Raw genomic sequence first — 6,581 nt, forward strand, 5'->3', positions numbered from 1 at the left:
ATTTGGTAGAAATTTGCAGAGAAATCTAAGGAAGTCATATGTATGCATAACAAACATGAAGTTTCAGAGGACAGGATTCCAAACAAATTAGAATTAAGAGGGCTTTTGACAATAGCTTGAAATCTGGAACGCGGGTGCATGGATGCTGCTCTACCTGCATGGGCTCTAACCCAGGAGGCAGAGGTTTTGGAGTCTTAGAGTCAAGAATTTAACCAGTTCTGCCACTTACTAGCCATGTGAGTTACTTGGGTGAGTTACTAAGCCTTGGCTGACTTCTGCTTTCCTCATCTCTGAATCAGGGAGCCATTACCCCCACCTTGCATTGCTGATGTTGGGAGGAAACAAGATAACAGGTCTTGAGCACTGTATACAGTAAGTGCTCAATAAATGGTAGGCATCCTTGTGGAGTGGTGATAGCAGTCCTATTAAGCTCCAAGGGTGTGGGCTCATTCATCAAACTATCTCTGGGGCTTTGAGGCTTACAGCGTTTGGGGGAAGCCAAGGAGGTTCAGTGCTGGCTAACCTTGGTTTTGTGGACAATTGTCATCAGGCTGGACCATCACTGAAAAGTATAGACTTCAGCTGCCAAAGGAATTGAAAGGTAGTCTGCTGCAAACAATGAGGGTGGCTCGTCGAGGCAAGCGGGTGACACTTGCCAGGAGAGGCCTCTCAGCGTCTGGCTTCAATTCCCACCCCCCACTCCATGTTGTCAGCAGTCATCTAGCCCCTCATAGGCTCCAGCACCCCTGAGAAAACAGAAAACCGTTCTGCAAAGTATTCACACCTGAACACTTTTAGAGGGCTGGGTAGTGATTATAATCTTAACATTTTAAAATCTTCATTTAAATCTTCAAGTTAATTCATGTAGATTGAAATCTGCCAGGGAAGTACCCTGCATACACTTTTTGTCTGGCTTGCATTTTGAAAGGTTCACAGACCTGTTGGAATGCTGTCTTCCCCACCCTCACTCTTCTCCAATACACACAGTAGAGGTTGGCAAAACAGTGAGAGCTTGTGCTAACCTTGGTCAAGTTATTGGATCTATCTGGGGCTCTGTTTTCTGATCTGGAAAATGAAGATGCTGGATTAGGTGATTTCTGAGGTCCTTCTAGACCTAAATGACTATAACTGCCATTCTTCTACCTTGAATAGAAAACAAGAGGTCTTTCAGTATTCTAGAGGTTCTAACTAACCTACATTAGAAAACAATGAGAAAAAAAGGCTATATCCTCCCACAACCTGGCATTCTAGTTTCTCAGCCCCTTGAAGGGCCTTCAGAAATAAACATCTAAAATATGCTTGAGATTGTCTTCATGTCGGTGGCATCTCCATTTGTCAAGACGTAGCAAGGCATGCCCTTCTCCCTTGCCCCAACCCAGGAACTCCACAGTTGGGCAAACTCTTCCTCCCCCTGCCAAGGCTGTTTGAATGGACTTTTGTCTTTGTGTCTGCTTTTTCAACACCTTCATTATGACTCAAGTCACTTTTTAAAAACTAATATATGCGAAAAGGGGGAGGGGGACCTAACGAATTCTGTTTTTAAACTACGAGTCGTATAACTTTGTCATCATTCTGTGTATAATTCAAAGGAAGTTTTTTTTTCTTCTGGCAAAATTAAAGGACAAATGTTCACTCATTCCATAATAAAATGATCAAGGTGTATATTTAGATAGTGACTATGTTATATAAATCTCTTTCTAATGAATATATATGTATTACTGCTAGAATCTTAAACTTGAAAAAAAAAATGTCTGCCACAAATGGCTAATGATAACAGTCCCTTCCTTAGTCAAACAGATACTGCCTCTTTCACTGAGGACATGGGACATTAGCAGAGTTAGCTGGCTAATGATGTCCACTGTGTATCTAATGCTAGGATTACTAATGACTCAAAACCCCTAAATTTTCCTCTTCCTTCTGCCCCTGACTACTTTGATCTCGGGTCACACGTTGGCTGAGGCATGGGAATGAAAACTGGCTCACCTTGACGCTGTTCGCAGCTCTGCCATTACCCAGCTATGTGACCTGGGATGAGATTTTACCCTTTCTGGACCTAGGTTTCCTCATCTGTAAAGTGAAGGACTGGGGCTTGGGCCATCTCTAACCTTCTTGCACTAACAGTCAAGGGTTCGGCTATTCTTCAGCCTGGAGAGGTTATCTGCTGCTGCCAGCTACTGTTGGTTCTTGGAACTTCTATTCACAGGAGCCTGATTCTCAGACTCCACCAGCTCTAAAAGCCCTTGGCCCTTGCACTCTATACTGCCCTTCCAGGAATCAAGACTGAAGCTTTTGCTCAGACTTGGGTTCAAAACCCCAGAGTCAGTGAGAACCTCCTCCCATTTCAAGACTAATTCAAGAACTACAGCCCTTCCCAAGGTAGGTAGGTCATATTTCCTGTGTGTTTGTTCTGTCACCCGATGTTTGCTTATCTTCTGTTCAATCATTCGGGTGAACATTCCATTTTCTTTTTTTTTTTTTTTTTGCCTTCCTCAGATTCCAGCCAGTTGAGATTGTGGACCGCTATGAAAATGTTCCCTGTGGGCATTTCTCATCTCCATTCTCTTTTTAAAGACATTTCCAGGAAGGACTGTGATATAATTCCGTGGAATAGCACCAAACAGGGTGGTATGTATCCAGGAGTAGCCTCCACAGGCTCCTGGGCCAGAGAAGTAGCAGCCCCCAGTGATACGACCTGAGAGTGGGCAATGGCCTTGGCAGACCCCTCCTGTCCCTGACCCACTGTGGGAGTGCGTGCACCCTTTCCCCTTGTCTGCAATGGGTATCAAACACCTTTCAATACATACAAGGTTGAAAAGCCACTAGAAAGTAACACACCTTATACAGTACTCTACTACTCATCAAAGAAAACCTTTATACAGCACTTAAATGGAATATTCTTTCTGGAGTTGGAGAAGACTTATTTTCAACTTCTCCCACGAGCTCTCTGCTCTTCTTTTCCTATGCTTATCCTTCCTTCCTTCTCTCTCTTTCGACATCCTAACTGAGAGCTGGGAGATGATTTTGGGATTACCTTGGTTTTTCTGTAACTTTTTTTGCTGCTAAAATAATGGAATGAGGGCTTCCCTGGTGGCGCAGTGGTTGAGAGTTCGCCTGCCGATGCGGGGGACGCGGGTTCGTGCCCCGGTCCGGGAAGATCCCACATGCCGCGGAGCGGCTGGGCCCGTGAGCCATGGCCGCTGAGCCTGCGCATCCGGAGCCTGTGCTCCGCAACGGGAGAGGCCACAACAGTGAGAGGCCCGCATACCGCAAAAAAAAAAAAAAAAAAAAAAAAAAACTGAATGAGATCCTGACCAGTTTGGAAGGATACCCGGCAGCCACTATAATTATTTGTTACGGGCTGACAGGTAAATAGAGAAGAGGTCTTTTGGAGCTCATGCAATGAAGCCTTGCGCGAGAAGGCCCATGTGGGGAAAATGAATGACTTCAGCCAAAGCAAGAAGCACAGTATTATTCTGGTAAAACAGAGTCTGCCGTAGGGCACGTCTTTGCCTCCCCCTCTTCTGCTGGACCCAGTGCAGGCAGCATGTGGTGCTCGGGAAAGGCCTTTCTGGAAGGGCAAACCACAAGAATGCAGTCCTGCATGTTGCCTCCTGAGCCAATCAGGGCAGCGACGACTGGCCCACATGAAAGTGCAGATTGGTTCTGCTGTTTAACAGCTCATTCTGGGAATAGATACTCCTGTCATTGCCAGGCTAGTGGTGGGAGTGAAGTTGGGGACTGATTTGAAGTTTGGGATTTCAAGTTCATACGTGGCCAACCCAGGTTGGACAGTGTGTCCAGCTTGCCCTGTTGGTACCTTGTTCCTGCCCTGTGTATACAATTCCTTTGCCAAACTGGTATTTTGTCCTGAGTCTTAGGGCACAAGAGAGCAAACAAACAGATGGAATACATTAGCTACATCTCTTTTCTTAGGCCCTCTGCCGATATTAGTTAAAGCTGCTTTGCTCTTTACTTGGAAGTAGTTTGAACTCCACTTTCAAAGTAACATTTGCAAAGGGAATGCAAACCAGTGCTTTGTCATGATTCTTCATTTTCAGGGAATCTGAGATTTGAGTTCTTGGCTGAGTGAATGAGGCCTAAAAAGGCATGTCTTACTGAGCTGTGGCTGCAAAGATGCTGATCAGAAAGGAAGGCTGCTGCTTCTTCCTCGCCTCTGCTCACTCCTACATAAGCCCTCTCAACACCAGGCTGCTGGTTTTCATCATTAGCTGCATCTGGAGGTGAATTTTGGCTGTCTGGGAACTCTTTCAGATATTTACCAAGCCATTTAGAGAAAGCCCAGGGGTTGTGAGGGCGAGATTGAGTGAATGTGTGTATGACATGCAAAACCTCAAGCCGACAGAGATGGTCTCATCGGCAGCAGCAAGGGTCTTGATTTATTCAAAGATGTTGTTAAGGGACTTCCCTGGTGGCGCAGTGGTTAAGAACCCACCTGCCAATGCAGGGGACACAGGGTTTGAGCCCTGGTCCCGGAGGATCCCACATGCCGCGGAGCAGCTAAGCCCGTGTGCCACAACTACTGAGACTGCGCTCTGAGAAGCCCACACACCGCAACGAAGAGTAGCACCCGCTCTCCGCAACTAGAGAAAGCCCACACATAGCAATGAAGACCCAACACAGCCAATAAATAAATCAATCAATAATTTAAAAAAAAAAAGATGTTGTTAAATATCAGCTGAAGGTAAGTGACATGGATGGATCTCACCAGCATAATGGTGAGCAAAACGAGCCCTTCACAGGAGTATATGCAGTATGATTCTTTTCATAAAAGCTACATAAACAGGCAAACCTAATCTAGTCTGTTAAGATGTCAGGTGTGTGGTTACGCTTTGGGAGGGGATGGGTCGTGCCTGGGAAGGAACCAGAGAGGGACTTGGTGGAACTGGTAATGTTCTGTTCCTCGATCGGGGTGCTAGTTATACAGGTGTGTTCAGTTTGTGAACATGTATTCAGTGGTATTCTTGCAGTATATGCACTTCCTATATGTATACTATATTTCAATTTGTTACTGAGAGGCTGTTCTATGTATAGAGGAGTGGAAAGATCTCCAAGGTATACAGCTAAATGGGAAATGCAAGAAGCAGAACAGAATGTAGAATATGTTATTATTGGTGTAAAAAATATATGTGGGCATATAATTGTATATGAATAGAGCACCTCTGGAAGGCTACTGGGAAGAGTGAGTGCCCCGGGGGTGCCTGGACAGAGAGGTGGGAGAAGAACCTGCTTTTTACTCTATGTCCTTTTGTGTCTTTTGAATTTCATATCATGTGCTTGAATATTTTATTCAAAAAAATATTCATTAAAATATTAATTAAAGAGGACATTATGCTAAGTGAAATAAGCCATAGAAGGACAAATACTGTGTGAGTCCACTTATATGAGGTACCTAGAGTATTCAAATTCATGGAGACAGAAAATAGAATGGTGGTTGCCAGGGGCTGGAAGGAAGAGGGGATGGAGAGTTTTTGTTTCATGAATGGACGCAGTTTCAGTCTGGGAAGATGACACATGTTCTGGAGATGGATGGTGGTGATGGTTGCACAACAGTGTGAATGTACTTAGTGCCACTGAACTGCACCCTTAAAAATGGCTAAAATGGTAAATATTCTGTTATGTATATTTTGCCACAATAAAAAAAATATATATTTGTTAAGGCTAAAGTCGTTATGAGGGAAACTTCTATCTGCTAGCTCTGTCATTTGCAAGCTGTGTGACCTGAGGAAGTTACTAACCCTCCCTGTGTGTCCATTCCTTTGTTTCCTCATCTGTAAAGTGGCATAGTATTAGTACCTATCTTATGGGATTGTTGTAAGAATTAAATGAAAGAGTACATGTAAAAAGCTTAGAATAGTCCTTGGAACAAACGTGCTTAAGAAATGTTGCTTATGATTATTATCATTTTTGCAGACTTCTAGGTGTAATACCATCCCTTTCATATTTTGTGGAAAGAATCTATATACGTGTGTGTGTGAGTGTGTGTGTGTGTGTGTGTGCAGCTAATGTACTCACTCATGCACCCATCACGTGTTTATCAAATACCTTCTGTGTGCCGGACATTGTGCTAAGGGTTGGGTAGACAGTGATGAGCATGGATTGTCAGGGTATCTAATGGTGGTGACGATGAGACTCCTGTTTAAATAGGGAGGTCGCAGGCGGCCTCTCTGAGCAGGTGACAGTTCTGAGTAGCTAGTAGCAGAGTCCTGAATGGGCCAGACACACAAAGACTAGAAGGACTTTCCTGACAAAAAAAGTAGAATGCTGCAAGATCCCAAGTTTGAAGGCCCTTTGTGGGTGAGTTAAGGAGGAGAGCAGTGTGAGAGGAGGATGGAAGATACATAGAAAATTCTAGAAGGAGGGGGAAGGAACTGTTCAGAGTGGTTTCTGCTAGGGAGTGGGACTCAGGGAGGTGTAGGGAGGAGGATGTGGAGTGGAGAAAAGGAATTTCGCTTTTCACCTCGTTCCCTTCTACACTGTTTGAATTATTTGCCATAAGCATGTATCTTATTATTAGGGGGAAAAGCTGGTTAATAAAAAAATTGAGGAATTTTGATGATTAA

The sequence above is a fragment of the Mesoplodon bidens genome (genome assembly GCF_964165515.1).
Source record: "Mesoplodon bidens genome assembly, chromosome: 2".
Lineage (NCBI taxonomy): Eukaryota > Metazoa > Chordata > Mammalia > Artiodactyla > Ziphiidae > Mesoplodon > Mesoplodon bidens.